Consider the following 18556-nt stretch of genomic DNA (forward strand, 5'->3'; position numbering starts at 1 on the left):
GCTTTTATCTCCCCCGAGGCATAGGGCGGCCCCGATCTTCAGGTGACTCGCCTCTCCTGGCCTGGAGGCAAGCACTCCTCCTTCAGGAACTTAGTTCCGTCTGCCTCTCTGCCCTGAGACTCTGCAGCTCAGGAGAGGCTGGAGGGTTACGGGACCCAGAGGCAACCTCAGCTTCCTCTGATGGCGCTGAGGACCCACCTGCAGGCAATGGGTCCTCCATCCCCTCAGGAGCCAGAGCAGACTCAGCTGGTGCCTGCACCTGAGGATCCAGCAAAGGTGAGGACCCTTCAGGCTCATGCCCCAGCCCCGGCTCAGCTGGCTCTGGAGGTGGGGAATCTTGTGCAGGCTGGGATTCCTCAGGCTCAGCATCCAAATCCGATTCCCAGGCCATCACACTCTTCCTCTGTTGGGAAACTGTGTACTTGCAGCTACTCACACAGAGTCAATTAAGGTTTGGCAGACAGCCAGAAGGCAATCTGAAGGAGTAAGTCTGCCTGGTGATAACGAAGGCATGGAGACCACTCCCTGATTGGTCAAGCTCTCTCAAGGGAGTGATAATTAATGGCCTATTAACTGGTATTTTGTAGTTCAGAGTTCAGGGTGTTAGTGTAGGAGTTGAGAGTCATGTCAGAGAGAGCTAGCATAAGATCCATGTTCTGTTCCTGTAAATAGTCCACTGTATATAATAAACACCTAACTGTTCCTGTTTCCTGCTTCATCTATCCTGTCTGCAGCCAAGTCGCCAATTGCTTCTGTGGATTCTGTGTTTACTCTGCTAGGTCTGGCTAAGGTCCTGCAACTAGTCAGAAAGTTGCGAAACACCAAATAGGTTTTGCCAATATCCTCTTCATGCAAATCTCACTTGCAATGAGAAACAAAAACAGTGATCCCATTTGCTGCTCCACTGTTGGTAGTAGTATGTCTCTGAATACCAGTTTCTGGGAATCACAGGTGGGGAAAGTGCTGCTGACTTCAGGTCCTGCTTTCAGACTTCCCATAAGCATCTGGTTGAACAGGATGCTGGTTGAACATAAGCATCTGAGAGAACAGGATGCTGGACAAGATAGGGCTTTGCTTGAGCCAGGAATAGCTCAGTTTGTTAGAGCATGGCGCTGATGATGCCAAGGTTGCAGGTTCGATCCCTGTATGGGGCAACCATATATTCCTGCACTGCAGGGAGTTAGATGAGATGATCTTGGGTTCCTTTTCAACTCTACAATTCTGTGACTCTATGACCCTCTACTTATGTTCTAATGTTGCTCTGCTCTTGACAGTCAACTGCGCCAATAATAGGTTTGTCTGTGATAGGCTCAAGTGAAGTACTTACCAAGAGGAGTGGAATGATAGAAATGCCATTAAATTAATCATTCTGCAGTGGACAGGCTTTTAATTATAGAGTAAGAGCTGTCCAAAGCAATAAAGGACAGATTAAAAAATGAAGCAGAATACTTTTGCAATAGTGCATGAGTTTAGACTGGGGGATTTTTCCTTCCACGAATTATCTTAAGGCTGCAATCATATACTTACCTTGGAGTAAGTTCCATTGAATTCAGCGTGGCTCACCTGTGAACAGATATGCAAAATATTTCCCTGCAAGTTAACTTATCTCAGGCACCAACCCATTGTTTATGTCAAGCCAGAATGAAGGTCATTAGTCTGTAAAAATGCTCAAGCAAATTTAGCTTCATCTTTTTGCTAGTCCACACTGTTGATAATACAGAACTAAATGCAACTTAATATGGTGTGTGTGTGTGTGCATGTGTGTGCATGCGTGTGTGTGTGTTCATAACCAGGAGAGCACATTTTAAGTCAACCCAGACTTTGAGGGGAAGCAGTAATATAAAATTATGAAATACATGCACATTTTATCCTCTAGATAGCCAGTTTCATTAGCTTGACAAAAAAGACAGAGATGGCTTATTTAGAGCTATTTCTACTCCTCAGTCAGGCCAGTTGCTTGAAACCTGACCAAGAATTATTGTATTGGGGTTGCGTCAGCATTTTATTTTTATTGAGAAATGCACATTCGTGTGCGTTTTATGATCAGGCCATAAACATTTGCTCCAGGACTGTTATCTGGCACAGATAAAGTTAGTCCAAGAGCAATTTGTCCTAGTGATTTGAATCTATTTCCATGTTAAGACTTCATGGACCTTAGATAATATCCTAATTAGGTCATAGGCATCAGCATTTGTGTAACTGTGATGGCCTGGGAAGCCGATTCAGAATCTGAACCTGAGGAGTCCCAGCCTGCACAGGAGTCCCCGCCTCCAGGGCTGGCTGAGCCGGGGCAGGGGCTTGAATCTGAAGGGCCTGCACCTGTGCCGGATCCTCAGGAGCAGACACCAGATGTATCCACTCTGGCTCCGGAGGTGATTGAGGACCCACTGCCTGCAGGTGCTCCTCTCCCAGCCCTGTCGGGGGAAGGTGAAGCTGCCCCTGGGTCCAATAACCCTCCAGCCTCTCCTGAGCTGCAGAGGCTCAGGGCAGAGAGGAGGAGCGAACTGGGTTCTCTCAGGAGGAGTGCTCACTTTAAGACCAGGAGAGGTGGGTCACCTGTGGGCCAGGACCGCCCCTGGCCTCAGAGAAGATAAAGGCCAGTCAGCCCAGTCCCAGGTTGCGGGAGCAATGACATTGGAAACCTGTTTCTGCCAGCACCCAGATCTGTTTTTCCAGAGTTCCCGACCATGCCCGGCTTCTTGCTTTGGACCCCGCTTTGCCCTTGGTGGACAGTCTCCAGACCCTTGGCCCAGGACCGGACTCTGACCACGCCTCACAGTAAACGCCCCCGGGACCAGCACAGTAACTGACCTGCAGCTAGACACCACATTGCTGAGCATAGTTGCAGGGGAGAAAGTAGGGATGGACCAAGCTATTTCAGTCTGTCCCATCCTGTTTTGGTCTGTGGATATCTGAATTCAATAGCGGGCAACAGAGATGTGGGGCTGGGGCTGCATTGGGCCTGCATTGTTTTCCTGCCTTACTGACACATATTGCTGACACTTACCAAAGGACAGACAAGGCTGGGGAACTGTCAGGAGTCCAGGTTCCCAGCTTGATAACACAGAAACGTAGGTGATTAAAAAGGAGGATTTATTGCAAAAACAAACAGATAGCTCCGGACGGCTCTAACAAAGCCTCCGGCATCATTATTCAAGATGACCCTTCTGAAGACCCCATCGGTGTCTACAGAATATATTGAACTTTCGCACCTTAGTCTCCTGTCTAGCAGCCCTCCCATTCACCAACTCCACAGTCTTATTGGATCATCTCCAGCCTCTTTCTTTTTTGAGAAACTCTATCTGTGTCTGTTTGCTCTTGTTTGAACTCCCTAAGAGCTTTGGCTGTGTTCCAGCCCGTTCTCAGCTACTGCCTTATCAATTGGCCCATCAAGGTCAAGAAGAGCCAAAGTCTGCAGCTGCTGGCTCTCCCCTGCCTGGTTAACATCTAAGCCTCTCTGTTCCTGGCTGCTTTCTGCCGTTGGCTGCAGACCTTTGCTTGGAGATGGCTCATTCCTGACAGGAGCTCACCATGCTGCAGCCATGGTGTGGATGCAGTGATGGAAGCATCAGATTGCCTCCATCACTGAACATAGTGTCTCCTCCTCCTCCTCCTCCTCTTCCTCCTCCTCCTTCTTCTTCTGCAGCTCAGCAGGGCCTGAACACAGGTTACAACAATTCATGTTCAAATTAATTTGTTTTGAACAATAAATATATAAATCCCTTTCTTTTTTTCTTTTTTTTAAAGGTATAAGCAATTCATCTCTGCTACCAATGAATTGACAAATGCTTTCAGCCCTGGGAAACAAATTGGAAAATTCTGTATGCAAATCTTGGAGCTCACGAAAAGAAATACTGCTCTCATTTAAGTCTGTGAAATTCTCTGCTGAAAGAGATGGCATTTAAACATATGCTGTGGCTTTGAGTTAGAATGTAAAAAGCCCGATAATTTGAAGGTCATTAATAAGAATTGTAGCTTCTAAGGTAGGGTAATGATGAGGGTAATCAAATCTCGTGTTTCGGGGCATACGAACACTTTTCAATGGGTTGGCAAGTTTTTTTAAAAAAATATATATGTAGCACTGAGTCATTAGTCGAATCAGTGTTTTAAAATCTCATCTGATGTAATATCTATTGATTGCTGTTAAAACCAAAGGAGTGAATCTGTGCCACTCAGGGTACAGATGTAGAAATCATTAATGGATAGCAATAGAATACTATTATATCCTTTCCAGCATAATGCTTAGAAGCAATTCATTGGCATGATAAACATCTTCACCTTGATCCAGAGCCTTGGGGGTGATTAGAAATGAGTGAATCTCAACCAATAGAATGCTGTTGAATAATCCATTCCACCAGGGTGCAGAGGTGCATAATGCTATAGCATTTGTAGGCAATGAAATTGGACACTCAGCACTCCATTGGCTTCCCCTTAATTCCAAACTAAGAGGCTGGCCCAAGGGATTTTAAGAACATAAGGGGTGGACCAAAGGCTCATCTGGTCCAGCATTCTGTTCTCCCACTGGCAAGTAGTTGCCTATGGGTAGCCCACAAGCAGGACATGTGTGCAGCCATACCTCCTGCTCATGATCCCTAAAAACTGACATTCAGAGGCCAACTTCCTCTGATCCTGCAGACAGCACAAAGCCACCATGATGCGTAGCTTGGATCATCAAAAATATTTGGTAACATTACTTCTGGACCACATGCAATAGTTTCTTTCTCATTTCATCAAAAATAAATTCCAAAAACCTTGCACCAGCTGACATTCCCACCGTAAATGATAATATGTACAGTGGTACTCGGGTTACATATGCTTCAGGTTACAGACTCCGCTAACCCAGAAATAGTACCTCAGGTTAAGAACTTTGCTTCAGGATGAGAACAGAAATCGTGCTCCAGTGGCGCGGTGGCAGCAGGAGGCCCCATTAGCTAAAGTGGTGCTTCAGGTTAAGAACAGTTTCAGGTTAAGTACAGAGCTCCGGAACGAATTAAGTACTTAACCCGAGGTACCACTGTACTAAGTTTATGGGAACCCCTCCAACAATTAGGTGATATAAAAGAAACCGTTTTTGACATTTGCAACGGAGTGCAATGCCACCTTGTGTAATAATTCCGAGGAGTTTTCCATAAGAAAACTAGAAACAGATTTTAAGGGTTGTGATTTCCAAATTTTATTCCAGTCCTTGGAAATAATTTGTGTGGCAGTATTTTGTTCCCGTATCTTTTTGCTGGGTTCCATAGATCCGTCAGTTATACTGAGCAATATAAAGTACAATTTAGAAGCTAATACTTCCTCTCTTCACCCCACCGTGTTTAACAAATTTCAGATTGTGTTAAGGGCCTCAGAGCTTGTGATTTTACATGTTATTTGATTAAAGTAAATCCAGTTTGTGTTAAGATTGGACAAAGTTAATTTTATTTAGGAAGTCTGGTGACTGAGGATTAAAAGGCCCCAACTCTTACCAGAGGCACGTTGCTCACTTGGAGTTATCCATGGTGCTGAAGCTTCTGTCTTGCCTTAAGGCTCATCTTGCCTTTTCGTACCTCCAGCCTTGGAAACTTTTCCATGGGACTAGAATACAACACCCCCCGAACCATAGTGTTGGACTCCTTCTAACTTTCTCAAGCCCTTCTAGTTGTGAAACAGAACTTCTACATTCCATGGCATATCCTAATTTCTAAGGTTTCCTAGCACTCTTAGCAATTTGGAATAATGTTCATGGTTACCAAGCCAACAATGGGCCAGGATGTCATTGCCTTCGGCTTGGTGAATGCATGTGAAGAAAAGTTAATTAGGCAGAAAGCAGCAAGAAAAAGAATGAGGGATAGAATGATTCTCTGAACACATTTTAGATTGATTAGGAACTGAACCAGATAGATGGATTTTTCTACCTTGCATGTCAGTTTTGTTACTGGTGTAGGCTGGTTTCTTAAATAGTTTTCACATTATTATGGAGCCACAGAGACAAGTATACATTAAAAAGTATTCAATAATATATCCAACTAAAGGCTGGGCATACGAAAGCTAAACATATTAAATAATAACAGGCAATCTGAAATGATGACACCTGTATTTCTCTAGATGGCTTGGGGAGATACCTGTAAATTTGAAACTAAACTAGATGAAATAAAATTGCATCAAACTGAATAGAAAGGATCAGAATCTTTCTGTTCCTTAGAGACTCATAACTTATGTGTTTTGCTTTTTCTGAAATAACTAAATTCCAGAGATTTTTATAAGGATATAGTCAGATTTTTTAATGATTCCCTCCGTTGTGCTATAGAGATCCTGGCAGTTGCCAGCGTCTATGTCCTCATAGTATCTGTGAACAGATGTAGACTTTGAGAATCCATAATTGCACCTACCTTGTGCAGTATTATGGCAGATTTGAGGGACAGGGAATGGGATCATCCTGAGTTTTGGAGTATGTTATTAGCAGTACCAGATTTTGGGCAGTGCAGGCAGTTCCCTCAAACAGGGTCAAGCTGAGGTGGCATAAAATTGAGAAGCTCCATAATTGAGATGATCCATTTCAACCTCACACAGGGCGCCATATTACGAAAGATGACCAGACTCTGCCCTGGTTGTCTCTAATATGCTGATGACACACAGCTCTGCTTCTCCTTTATACCTGCAGGTGTAGCAGTGAATGTACTTACTCATTTTCTTGCCTCAGTAATTAAACTAAAGCTCTGTCCAGATAAGACTGAGAAACAGTGAGTGGTTCCCTTGATGGGGTTACACTCCCTCTGAAGGAGCGGGTATACTGCTGGAGGACTTTCTCGATCCATTGTTGTTGCTTAAGGCTCAGATGGCCTGGCTGGCAACAGTGCCTTTGACTGTTGGCCCTGCTGGACCCCAGTCCAGACAGGGATAGTCCAGACAGGGATAACCTGTTGTCTATGCTCTGGTCACCTCTAAGATAGTGTTATGTACTGAACTTGGATCCTAGAACAATAGGCAGGTAGGATCCTAGAAGGCAGCGACCTGATTGGTCTGCAGGAGCCGCCCAATCCGGCTCCAGGAGGAAGTGAATCAGCAACTGGAGTGGCCTGCAGGAGCTGCCCAATCAGGCTGCAGGAGGGGAGTTGAATCAGCCAATCACACAGGACCCATTGTGTAAATAATGTATATATAGCCAGAGGTTTTGGGGGAAATCACTCACTTGCTGTCTACCATGAGTTGAAATCAACACTCAACTCTGAGTATACTTTAGATAGGTTACTGCAACGTGTTATATGTAGGGCTGCCTCTGGAGATGGTTTAGAATCGTCAAGTGGTGTAGAATTCAGGGGTCAGGCTGTTCACTGGGACAAGATGGTTTGAGCATATAATGCCAATCTTGGCCCAACTGCACTGGCTGCCAATTAGTTTCCGGGCCCAATTTAAAGTGCTGCTTTTGACCTATAAAGCCTTAAATGACCCAGAACCAGAATACGTCAAGGACCTTATCTCCCCATATGAACTGAACCAGACCCCACAATCATCATTTGAGGCTCTTCTTTGCTGGCTCTGTGCTTGTGGAATGGCTCACCTTTGTTACATTGCTTTAGGTGCCAGGCAAAAACATTCCTCTTATTCCATGTCTTTGACTAATTAAACAATCTATGCCCTTTTAAACTGCATGTTTGTTTGTTTGTGTGTGTGTGTGTGAGCGAGTGTGTGTGTGAGCTTTTGTTTATTACTCTGTTATGCATTTTTTTTGTTTTTATATTGTAAATTGCCCCATGATCCTTAGATGAAGGGCGATATAGGAATTAAATAAAAACCAACCAATCAGTATAATAAAATAATGTATCTGGTGGAAGGAACATCCAAGAGCCTGGCTGTTACAGCAGCATAAGTATCTTTTATTAATTTAAATACTGCTCACTTGCCAAACTGGCTTCTAAGCAGTTTACAAATGTAAAACCAATCACAGAAATATATTCACACACAATTAATAGAATCATAGAATCATAGAGTTGGAAGAGACCACAAGGGCCATCGAGTCCAACCCCCTGCCAAGCAGGAAACACCATCAGAGCACTCCTGACATATGGTTGTCAAGCCTCTGCTTAAAGACCTCCAAAGAAGGAGACTCCACCACACTCCTTGGCAGCAAATTCCACTGTCGAACAGCTCTTAATGTCAGGAAGTTCTTCCTAATGTTTAGGTGGAATCTTCTTTCTTGTAGTTTGGAACCATTGCTCCGTGTCCGCTTCTCCGGAGCAGCAGAAAACAACCTTTCTCCCTCCTCTATGTGACATCCTTTTATATATTTGAACATGGCTATCATATCACCCCTTAACCTCCTCTTCTCCAGGCTAAACATGCCCAGCTCCCTTAGCCGTTCTTCATAAGGCATCGTTTCCAGGCCTTTGACCAGTAAAATGGCTATCTGTCATGGATGCTTTAGCTGAGATTCCTGCATTGCAGGGGGCTGCATTAGATATCCCTTGGGTCCCTTCCGACTCTACAATTCTATGAAAATACAACCATTTCACCAAAACATTCAGAAGGTCATCATTAAAATGTACAATAAAACAAGCCCATTAAAATAGCATAGCAGTTAATTGCTTTACTTGGGTCACTTCCACATTCCATTTTCAATCATGGCATGGTTCCACATTATTCTTTTTCTTCATTATTCTTTAGCATCTTATTTATGCTGATGGTATGATGTTTCCTTTTATCTTATCACCATCCAAGATGCTGTGGCCTCAAACAACTCACACCAAGAACCCGCAGCCTACACTAAATATCTCAGTGATGAAATTTTCATCCAATTTGGTCTACTGTATGCTGTCGAGTCTGTGTGCTGTTGTTGTTCATGCTGCAGGGATAGTAGGATCTAGCGATTAACACCCCCTCCCCATTAATCTAGTGATCCTAACGGGACCTCAAAATCAAGGGCTAAAAGAACAATATACTGTATCTTGGAAAGAACATGAAGATGGTATGTTGCGACTAAAACACGATTCTCTTGAGTGCTCATTACTTAAAAACCCACACCACCGTTATGGGCCACCATCTCCTAATTAGTAGCTTGGAACAGCCATATAAGAGATGCATATTAATATGATTAATTAATAACTTCACTTTTACTAGCATGTCACTATACTGCTCAAGAGCCTTCTTTCCCCTATGCAGACCATTCAAAGAAGATGTGTGTATGCAGAAAACCAGCTTTCCCAGCTTGATGGGGTCCAAATGTTTTGAACTCCAACTCCCATCAGGCCCAGCCAGCATGGCCAATGGTCAAGGGGAGATGAGAGTTGTAGTCTGCAACATCTGAAGGTCACCATGTTGAGGAAGGCCACCACAGAAAAATACAATCAATCGTGTGCTTTAGACACAAGAGATGGCCTTTTGAAATACAGGCATGGTACCTATAGACAGGGAACTCAGGAAAACTAGGCTGTTGGCAATATAGGTAGCACAGGATTGAACTGCAACCCAGTGGTGTAGTGTGGGTTGCCAGTGCCCAGGACAGGCGCACACCGGGGGGATGGGGGCATGGAGGATGAACGGAGCCCGCAGCACCCACCCAGCTGTCACCACTGACACCGTCAGAGCAACTGAGCTGCGACAGTGTGATGGGTTGCACACATCACCATGAATGACACTCTCTTGCCCACCTGCATGGGGGCACCTGGTGGTACCCCATCAAAACTGTGCCCCCTGCTCCCCCCCCAAGCTATGCCCCTGCCACAGCCGTCTTTCCAAAGGAATTACTATGGCAATTGTGCCAGGGGAAAGATGGTCTCTGGGCATAAAGTGGTCAGGCTCGGTGACATGAATTTATCTAACATTTTCTTTGTCTTTTTAAAAAGAAGCTATGGAGGTAAACACTGAAAAATTAATTCCAGAGCATGCTCTTTTGCTCTGGCTCCTGCTGTGCTTGCTAAACTGGCACACTGGTTTTAATTAGCATTTAGCTAACTGCTCATTTTGGTGTGAAAACTCTGCGCATAGAATCGAGTGAACCCAGAAGCACATAGAATGAGGGAAAAGAGCAATTGTAAACAAATTACCTTGAGGAGCACAGCAGTAATTATCCTGCAGATAGAAATTGCTGTATACATTTCTTTTTACAAGCCCGTCTTAAGCAGCGACATTCCAGTGTAATTCCCAAACTTCCTCACAGATCCACTGAGCTTGAGGATTTGGGGGCACTTTCAGAACAGACTCACTCTTATGGAATATTTGTCTATGCCACCAACTAAGCAGTTATTTCTGTTCCCAGGGAACTCGTTGTGAGCAGGGTGAAATAGGGATTTTTACCAACAAACTTGCTTAGAAAGCCCTCCGTGCAAGGTGGAATCCTATTTGGGCCAAGGTTCCTCACTTAAATAGAGGATCAATATTGTACCCTCCAACAGGTCACAGAGGGAAATTGGGATGTGCATCTATTGGGGCCATGCCCTTGTGGGAACCAGGTGACTCACATGAGAGTGTGGCCCCAAAGATGCCTGTTTTGGGGGCTGTGCTCTCATGTGAGACACCTGGCTCCCCCCCGAAAGGGGCATCTTTTGGGGCCATGCTCTCACAGGAGCCAAAATGGGACATCCCTGGAGCCAATCAGAAGTCGGATGGCTTCCGTAATTCTGGGATATCCCTCTCAGTTGACAAGTATGCAATATGTCAGTACAGCCAGAGTTTCCGTGTGTTGGTCAAATGTGCAATTGGTGTGTGGGAGGGCACTGAGCCCAATCCTGATACATCAGGGGGTTGGGAGTGTCACGGAAAGGCAGATATGAGAAGAAAGTGGTGAGTCTGTGTCTGTCGGTCTATCCATCTAGGAACATTTTGCTCAATACATTCTGGTTTCTTACATGCAAGCACTTCCTGTCTTCAGCTACATCTCCCCACAAATCAAGATGTGCACTGAATCATCTTGGAGTAGGAGTAAAATTAGGGGGCACTAGGTGGCGCATCGGAAGATGGCTGACAATAACATCTCTCCGACCCACACGAGGTAATTTGGAGGCTATGATGGGGGTAATTAGCCTCCTTAACCCCCCCCCAGGATTGGGGGGGGCGGCCCTTGCCTGCTGTGACCTATACCACCCCCAAATTTGTGGGGGTGGGGGCACTAGGCACAAAGCCCTCCTGTGGGATTCCGGCACTCCTCGATGCCGTCTCTGATCCGCGCCTCTAGTTGCAACAATCTTCAAAAGAAACAATTTGGACGAGATAAATTACACATACTTCAAGGAAAAAGGGGGAGTAAAGACTGCTGACAGAAGAGATCTCTGATAACAAGACAAGAATAAAATATGAGAAGATACGTCAAGATACGGTATGACAAATGACTGAGTGGGGAGGGGAAAAAAACACCTGCCTTTCCTTTTTTATGTGATTAATCAAGAATCCCCTCCCCTAATGAGTCAGAACTTAAGGACTTAAGCTGTGGATTTAAGACTGTGTGGAGATAAACTTTCGAACCAAAGCAATGTTTCAAGACGAAGCTGGAAAGCTAAGAGTTTTGGAATGACGCAGTTAAAAATGCCATCGCCATTTTGGGAGGCATTGATGGAGCTCTTGGGTCTGGGAGGAGAAAGAGAGAAATCAACTTCTCGGTGGGACTTAAGAGTGACAATGCCTAATTTATGATGGAAAGAGTGATGTTATCTACGAAGGAGATATATGGAAACCATCTGGACTTAGTTTGGAGGAACTAAGGATCATTATACTTGCTTATCGGCTTAAGGAGACTAACAGAAGAGATCGTAAAGGAAAAAGAGAAATTATATGAACAAGATATGATGCGGAAACACCAAGATAAGACTGGATAGAATTATGAACTTTGTCTGGACTCATTGGGACTGATGTGGACATTAACGCAGTAATAAGAAGATGATCTGAATCCCCCTTTGGATCTTGAAGTATGGGTTCCCCCAACAAAATTTAAAAATTTGGCTTTGTAATTTGGAATTTATGCGATGTGATTTAGTTTGATGTGATTGGCCAGTTAATAAAAAAAAAAAAAATTTTTTTTAAAAAAGGAATAGGAGCAAAATTAGATCCCATGATAACAGACCTTTTCTTGCCTATCTCAACCACAGGCCTGCTAGTCAAACCAGTGAGATCACTTGATTGATAATAATAATAATTTATTACTTATGCCCCGCCCATCTGGCTGGGTTTCCCCAGCCACTCGGGCCGCTTCCAACAAGAGATTAAAAATACATTAAAACACCAGTCATTAAAAACTTCCCTAAACAGGGCTGCCTTCAGATGTCTTTTAAACATCAGACAGTTGTTTATTTCTTTGACATCTGATGAGAGGCCTTCCACAGGGCGGCTGCCACCACTGAGAAGGCCCTCTGCCTGGTTCCCTGTAATTTTGCTTCTCGCACTGAGGGAACCGCCAGAAGGCCCTAGGCCCTGGACCTCAGTGTCCAGGCAGAACGATTGGGATGGAGATGCTCCTTCAGGTATACTGGGCCAAGACTGTTTCAGGCTTTAAAGGTCAGCACCAACACATTGAATTGTGCTCAGAAACGTACTGGGAGACAATGTAGGTCTTTCAAGACTGGTGTTATGTGGTCTCGGCGGCCGCTCCCAGTCACCAATCTAGCTGCCGCATTCTGGATTAGTTGTAGTTTCTAGGTCTCCTTAAAAGGTAGCCCCACGTAGAGTGTGTTGCAGTAGTCCAAGCATGAGTTAACTAGAGTATGCCTTACTCTGGCGAGACAGTCCATGGGCAGATAGGGTCTCAGCCTGTGTACCAGATGGAGCTGGTAGACAGCTGCCCTGGACACAGAATTGACCTACGCCCCCATGGACAGCTGTGAATCCAAAATTACTCCCAAGATGCGCACCTGCTCCTTCAGGGGAACAGTTGCCCCATTCAGTTGCCCTATTCAGGACCAGTTCACACCTAGTATTTGCCACACAAATGCATACTCAGGGATGGTGTGAAGCCTCTGGGACTTGCTTCCAAGGTGATCTCTGATGTTCAGGAAGCACCCAATTCCACGGCATTGCTGAGCAATCAGTTAATTTACCAGTTTAGACAGAGGAGCATCAGTTCATCAGCTGAGAATGAGCAGCACTAGTTTCTGAATTAGTGATGTGTTAGCCTTGTCTTTTGGGAGTTATTAAAGACTACCTTAAGGAAAACGGCCATTCTAAGCAGGCTCAGGTCAGGATGCATATAAAATGAGAGATCATTCCTGCAGATATCCGTGGGGTAGCACCAACCATGCTGCTTTGCAAAATGAGCTTCTGCTTGTGATAGATCTGCGCAGTGATGTATGCTGCAGGAACTGAAGGTTTAGCTGCATCGTTCATTTCCCTTCATTTAAGCAAAAATAACTTGTTGGATTTCACTTAGGAGTGAACTGATAATTACATACAAATGCTATTCACTTATTCTGATCTGTTCCTGTGATACTCAGTGCTGGTGCTGAGAAGGAAATACAGGCTCAACAGCACATTTGTTCCACAGAATGGATCATTATACCAATTTAATGTCTCTCACAATTTCTGAGTCGCACACAAGACTATTCCGCATTGATTGAGAAGTTCATGGAGTAGAGTTGGGGTTGCACACTGGAAGATAAGAACACACGCTCCTTTACGCTCTTTGACATACCTTGTTCCCCAGCATTTTCAGATCTCTTAAGGATGAGACTCCTCAACGAAATCTTATAAAAAGCCCCCACCAAATGGAAGGAAGTCTGCCCATCACTGGGCTGTGTTTGTCTGTTCTGAGAACCTTATCAGAGCAGGATTTGGGAGTCCCATCTGACTGATTTTAAATTGGCTTAGTTGAATCTCCTTCATCTTCTTTGCCATTGCACTTCCAAGAGGAGTATTTTCTGAGCTCTGGCTTAATTGGCAGTTTCCAAATCTATGCACAATCGTGTGTGCAAGTATTATTTGGGAGCCGTGGCAACTCAAAGAAGAAGTCCTCCTTCATTATGGATGGATGGATCAACCTGGTTCAGGCCCAAGCCAGTTTCCTATGTGCATAAAACCATTTGCGGACAAACGCCGGCTCCCTCGGCCTGAAAGCAGAGATGAGCATCACAACTCATAGTCATATTTAGGGGCCCTTTACCTTTAGTTTACCTATTATTATTATTAATTACATTTGTATACCTCCCTGTATCCTCAGGTCTCAAGGAGGTTCAGAGGATAAAATCACAATAATCAAAATAAAACAAAACACAGAATACATGACCCAAACAAAAACAACCCAATAATTTTAAACTGCTCTGAGGGAGTACAGTATGTCATTGTCTAAACCACTCAGGTTTTCTTGCAGTCAAGTGGTATACAGTGGTACCTTAGTTTATGAACTTAATCCATTCCAGAAATCCGTTCTTAAACCGAGCTGCGCTTTCCCTAATGAGGCCTTTCAAAGTGGTATAGATGGGAGTTCCCATGTGGTCTCCAAGCCACATGCATGTTTGCTGAATTGCTCTTTGATTGTGACTTCAAGGATTTAAAATATTTCAAATCTCTCTCTCTCTCTCTCTCTCTCTATATATATGTATATATATACAGTGGTACCTTGGTTTACAAACTTAATCCGTTCCGGAAGTCCATTCTTAAACCAAAACGTTCTTAAACCAAGGTGTGCTTCCCCATAGCAGCAGGGGACTCAATTTACAAATGGAACACACTCAACAGGAAGCAGAACATGTTCTTATTCCAAGGCAAAGTTCACAAACCAAAACACCTATTTCTGGGTTTGCAGCGTTTTTAATCCAAGTTGTTCATAAACTAAGCTATTCTTAAACCAAGGTACCACTGTATAAATTTTGCTAAATAAAACATACATGCAACCCATTCCTGGAGAATTGTATGGAGAAAGAAAAGTCTGCCCCCATGTATATATAATACAGGGGTGCTCTCTCCGGGGGACTTAGTGTTTTTGCCCCACTTATTTTTTTTTTTGGGGGGGGGGCTGAGCTCCTACAGTGTTACCTACCATCAGGGGGTGAAGGCCAGAAGCCTGCAAAGTGGAAGAAAGAAGGAACCGCTGGCCACTGTATTCAGCTCCATCACCTGGCTCCTCCCAAAATGTCTTGAAATCAGATGGCTAAGCCAATAAAAAACACTCTGTTCATCTAAGGCAGCTTCCATAAAGCTCATGCCCTCTACACTTGCTGGGTCTGATGGAAGTTGTAGTTAAAAAAAATGTGGAGATCACCAGGTTTGCAAAAGCTGACCCGAGGCCCACAGCTATTGCATCTACTTCCCTCCCCTTGACACCTTCTTGCCTGTGTCTACCTTGGAAGCAAGCCTTGAACTCATTTCAGCTGCCCATGGCACAGTTCAACAAAAGCAGAAGCCGTCGAGAAACAGCCAAATTCCAGCCTTCGGTTTCTCTTTGTCAGGCAAGCGGTGAATTCCAAAGTCAGCATTATTGCATAGTTCCTTTTATGAGCTAATAATTTCCTTGTTGTACGACAGTCACACACACACACAAAGTGATCACATTTGGCTGCCTTTGATCTTCATTAGGGCTTCACTGATGACAACCTGAGTGGCTCACGAGGGGACTTGCGTGGTGCAAACGACCTACCTACTTTATACCTCCCGTAAATTTTTATTAGCAAAAAAGATGTTGAGAAAATCACTCATTGTTGTAAAGAGCTTCTGTTTTCATCATCGCCACAAGCTGAGTTCCATTCTTTGACATAGAGAATCCATAAACATACACAAACACACATTCCCTATGGAAAATAAAGATGGGGAGGTGGTTAATAAAAACTGAGTCTTCAGAGTCCAAGTTCTGACAGATAGTAAACTAATGATCAATGTGATATCTAAAACAACACATATATCAGGGGCACCCCCCTCCTCTAATGTGGGGGTCACTGGATTTTACAATCTCATAAGTTTGCAGAGATTTGCTTGGCACGTCCAAACAATGGCTAAAAGCGCCATAAATCCTGCTGCTAGCCATCTGCTTACCCTTTTGACCTTTCAAATCTTATTGGGGGCGAGTCTGTAATATTTCACTTCATGAACTCCCCTCCTTTTTTTGAACACAGCAGATTCAGAATATTACTTCATCTTATTTAGGTAATAAAAATGAACCATTATATTAGATAATATTTTGCAGTGCTAGTTAGCTCCACACTGAAAGGGCTGCGAATGCTGCTTCTGGCATTAATGGGATTTAACGGGCATCTCCAGTCTCTTCATCTGGCTGTAGACATTTAGTTTTACAGCCATCCCTCTCTTGAATGAGTTCACCTAGCAGTCAGGACTGGAAAATACAGGCAACAGCTGCCTCTGACTTAAAGCAAGCATTTGCAGGGACTGCTTCTGCTGGGTTTTGTTGTGCGTTTTTTTGGTGTAGCTTTCAACTGTTTAACGGCAACTGATTGTACCAAATTGCATTCAGCAGTTCAAATGGTAAAAATGTTAGGGATGAGTACAGATGGCCTCCCCAAATTCCACTTGCTATTTGTGGGTGCTGAAACCAGGTGTACGTGTGCGGGATAGAGGTTTGCTGAACAGTCTTGGGTCTATGGATGCACTCAGTATTATGAATCTGGCACTAGTACCAGATCCTTAACAGACACTACAGCCTCCGTTGGCAACCATTGACTAATGTGTGGTGCAGGCAGCACTGGGAATGGGTGTTGTAAGAGCAAAGACTGGAACAACCACATGGACTTCACAGCCTTCTGCTTCCAAACCATATCTCCACAAGTGCTTAATAGATGTATTTGCCTTGGTTTGGGGTTCATTTGCTAGATAAAGATAAAGGGACCCCTGACCATTAGGTCCAGTCATGGCCGACTCTGGGGTTGCAGCGTTCATCTTGCTTTATTGGCCGAGGGAGCCGGCGTACAGCTTCCGGGTCATGTGGCCAGCATGACTAAGCCACTTCTGGCAAACCAGAGCAGCACACGGAAATGCCGTTTACCTTCCCGAAGGAGTGGTACCTATTTATCTACTTGCATTTTGATGTGCTTTCGAACTGCTAGGTTGACAGGAGCTGGGACTGAGCAACGGGAGCTCACCCCGTCGCGGGGATTCGAACCGCCAACCTTCTGGTCTGCAAGTCCTAGGCTTTGTGGTTTAACCCACAGTGCCACCTGTGTCCGAGAACCACCCTATTAAAGGAAAATTTATTGGTTCACAGTGTGTATTGAAATGGAATGTTTAACCCCTCCCCCCATGCTCTTTAAGTCCCACTAAAAATCAGATATTGTTGTAGTTTTGGGAATCATCCTATTAAAATGTAGTTACTGCTGTCTTCATCCTCTTCCTCCTCCTCCTCCTCCCCCTCCTCTTCTTCTTCTTTTGTGACCCATTATTTTGAATAATATGTATAGAGCTTCATGGTGGCCTTTAAAAATAATGCAGTTTTCTTGATGAAAACAGATGGTGTTTATGAGGGAAAGGGTAAGCAGAGTGAGACATGGGCCAATATTCATCTCCTCTCTAGCCATACTGTTTATCCTTCCAGTATGTTGCATTGGTCTGTTTTAGTGCAAGCCTAGTAAAGCCCAGAACTGGATGAGGAACCATCCCTATACCCACAAAGGAGCATAGTGAAATTTATATCTAAACTCACGTTCAGATTCCAGCTATTTCTAGAACTTGATGTCAATTATAGTGATACTGGCTGCCCCAGATGGCCTTTTTCTTGAGCTTTCATCTTGATTCGCTGCCACAAAGGTTACACAGAGGTCATATGATACCAGAGATGCCAGGTTGTCCCCAAGGGGTCTAGTGCGCATAGTGCACATGTGACAGCATGCGCACAATGTCACATCGCCTGGAGGCTGGCTGCTGAAGCTGTGATGTGCAACACACATGACATCACGCACACAATGCACATTAGGCCCCCTAAATATTGAGGGGGCACAGTCGACTTGCACCTAATATTGAGAGGGCGAAGATACCCTGGCCCCGTTGAGTTGGCAGCCCTGTATGATACTCACTCTTTATGGAGCATGAGTTCTGATTTGTTTGCAGCAAGGTTATATGACAATAAGACATGGATTTAAAGCCCTGTGTGTGTCCTGTTCACTTAAGAAGGTTTCAGTGAGGAAGAAGCAGAGCTCATCTCAATATTATTTAGCTTTCCAACCCAGCAACTTGAACCAAGAAAGCAAACGTTGGCTTTGATTTTCCCCAAGCTGAAATTACAGTGTCTGGCTAGAAGAGCCATGATAGAAAGGTTTATTAAATCATTTGCAGTGCAGATATAGTGAAGAAGGAAAATGGTTCCTTTTACTTCTCAAAAGGTGGGGGCTCGCAGAAAGGAATAGGCCTTGGGTTAAGGCAAACTAGAAGTGAGGAATGCCAGATCTTGAACACTGCTGTAGATTTGCAGACTAATATTAGGCAGGCATTCAAATGTGAGACAAACTATGTCTGCATTACAAGATGCAGATACAGATGCTATTTCCACATGTTGGAAGGGGCAACATCGACACCATATAGTTAAACCGTCCCCAATGAATCCTGGGAACTGATGTTTAACCCTCACAGAGCTAGCACCTTTTAAATGAACTACAGTTGCCGGAATTGTTGGGGAAAGTCATGGGCTTTAAATATATGGTGTGGATGCGACCCAAACCACTTG

The sequence above is a fragment of the Podarcis cretensis genome (genome assembly GCF_951804945.1).
Source record: "Podarcis cretensis genome assembly, chromosome: 1".
NCBI classification, from domain to species: domain Eukaryota; kingdom Metazoa; phylum Chordata; class Lepidosauria; order Squamata; family Lacertidae; genus Podarcis; species Podarcis cretensis.